This window comes from Sardina pilchardus, chromosome 5 (genome assembly GCF_963854185.1).
Source record: "Sardina pilchardus chromosome 5, fSarPil1.1, whole genome shotgun sequence".
NCBI classification, from domain to species: domain Eukaryota; kingdom Metazoa; phylum Chordata; class Actinopteri; order Clupeiformes; family Clupeidae; genus Sardina; species Sardina pilchardus.
The window spans coordinates 25,946,772-25,949,271 of record NC_084998.1 but is presented as its reverse complement, the minus strand read 5'-3'; the positions used below and the strand labels follow the sequence as shown (position 1 = coordinate 25,949,271).

The following is a 2,500-nucleotide window of genomic DNA, read 5'->3' as shown; positions in this document are numbered from 1 at the left end:
GTGAAGTAGACGTCCTGTCATTCTACAAAGAATAGACAAAACGGACATAGTCTCCATTCACTGCTCTATTGGGCTTCTCTGAAGCTCCATTCAGGTTTATTTAAGCTGCACCTCGGGACTACAGTACAGTATGTGAGGGGCCACTTTCAAAAGCTTCCTCTTGAGAGCAACACTAAAGCACTTTTCCTCTGTCGCATGCACACTATTTGTTCATCCAGCACGGCTTTGCAAACAACAATGTCCACAGACAAGGTAGAGTATGTTGCATGATTTTATGAAAGTATGATGTATTGCGACATCGAAGAAAGTCAAATTTGTAGCTTCTTATGTCTCATTCCATCGAACTACAGATCCGCTATCTGATCTGGTACAACTTCCATAGTGCAGTTATAGCTAACAGAGGGGCTGCGAAGCGAATGTAGAAGTGACGTTCACTCTGTTACGAGTTGATGAACCACTGAAATGATTTTGGAAACATTATTTTAAGGTACAAAAGACTCTTTAGTGCTGCTTTGAAGAGTGCTGCTGTTCACTGGGTGTTTGACTTTAAACTATTCTATTTCATGTATTTTGCTTTTAAAACTATTTTCTTGAAAAACTATTGTCCTTTTATGCTTTCATTTTAAAGCACATATATAAAGCACCTTGAATTAGAGTGAGGTTTGGTGAGGGTTTTTGCCGTTTTGAATTCAGTGTTTTGCTTTATAGGGTATTGAGAAGACTTGCTTTTTGTTTGTGCAGTTCTGTAAATTGTGTGAAGTGATAAGTTTTGAAAAGTGAAGAAAAAAAAATTACATGTTTTCCTGTCTTGATTACAAAATCTCTCAAAATGATATTATATTAAGAACACCAACTTGTGACAGAGATATTTCCCTTAGCAATTTGTCATATATTTTGACGGCATAGCAGAATAAATGCATCTCTGAAATACAAATACAATACAATCTTTGGCAAAATAAGATAATTTAATATATTTTCAAGGTTGTCATCATTCCAGAATACAGATCCTCCAGAAACATTTTCTGTTTGGGTATATGAGTTATGAGAGTGATCTGATTCATATTTTATCAGCTGCCAGAATAAGGTCCAGCCAAGAAGAAGAAAATATACTTGTTTTAATAAAGTGAACTGGGCAAGGGGAACACTAAAAGGAAACTTGTGTCTTTTCGCCCATGATGTTCAGTAGGCCCATTTGTCCTTCAAAATCAAATCAACTCAGGGGAAGTACTGTATGGACCCAAATATGGACCCAAGTGCACCCAAGTGCACACAACCGAATTGGACTCTTATCTATCTATCTATTCTCTCTCTCTCTCTCTCTCTCTCTCTCCTGCCAGATCCACATGAAGGCAAAAGCCCCCAAAATAAACTAAGAAACAACTGAGTAAGGATGTACACAATGCTTATGTGTCTCCAATATTGCACTGCGCATCATCTATTTTGCACCAAGTCAGAATAGAAATAGAAGCATCATAAATGATTAAATGCCGCAAAACCCCTTGTACTTTCAAGGCTTTTTTTCTTGGATGACCCATGATATCCCCACAGGAGAACCTCACTGAAACTGAGCACTGCTAGAAGACACACCAACTGCTGAACTGCTGCAGATCCCAACCTGCAGTGCACAGCTGTGTGGGGAGCAAGCGCTCACACCAGCCTGGAGAGTCAGAGCACTCCGCCTCAAAGATGATTACCTTGCCACTGCAAGGCTGTTTACACAAATCAGAGGTATTTGACCAGGGAAATGAAGGCTGTACACCACTTCAAGGCATATTTGCCAAAACCAACAGTTAGGCCTCATAATCCTGATACCAAACCAACGGTAAAGGTGCATCCAAACATACAAGGAATAAAGGTTAGCTACACCTAAGAGATTACCGGTAGTCAATACGGTAGTATTGTGACCTTGGAATCAAGATACCAAGCAGACATAAAGATGACCAGTATTAGAGATGACCAGTGACCTGGTAGCATAAGGCAGATATGCATGTGTTGTCTCTCCTGTCACTATGGGCAACAAGGTGCAGGATAATTCTACTCTGTGAGTTGCAGCCATTCCATTACAAGGATGAGAGATGACCTATACTTGATCAATACTATGATCTATACTTGATCAATTAATGCTCTTATGCAGTGCTGCCTCTCTCAGTTTGAACCAACTCAATGAAAAAAAAAAATACATATAGTGTTTTTGGTCAGCATGTCCTTAAAAGCTACCTGACTATTTGAGGTGACATTGAAATCTCTACTGATGAATTACTAAGTACATTCAGCAGTTAAAAATAACTGCCAAAAAACACACCTCAGCATGGTCTATTAATGTGTCTTACTTCTTTAAGACTGCATCTCTCTCTCTCTCTCTCTCTCACACACACACACACACACTCTTTCTCTCTGTCTCTTTCTCTCTCTCTCTCTCTCACGCCCCAGTTCTCACCCTCTCAGCTGGTGACCCCATGCTCCATACTGACACATGTGACGAGGCATCGGTGAGAGTTTG

General features: G+C 39.9%; 1 protein-coding gene across 1 annotated transcript in view; it reads right to left on the bottom strand.

Moving 5' to 3' along the window:
• rxfp2l (relaxin family peptide receptor 2, like) overlaps positions 1-2,500 on the bottom strand; it is a 33,890-nt gene that overhangs the window by 16,839 nt on the left and 14,551 nt on the right. The gene's annotated exons all lie outside the window — the stretch shown is intronic.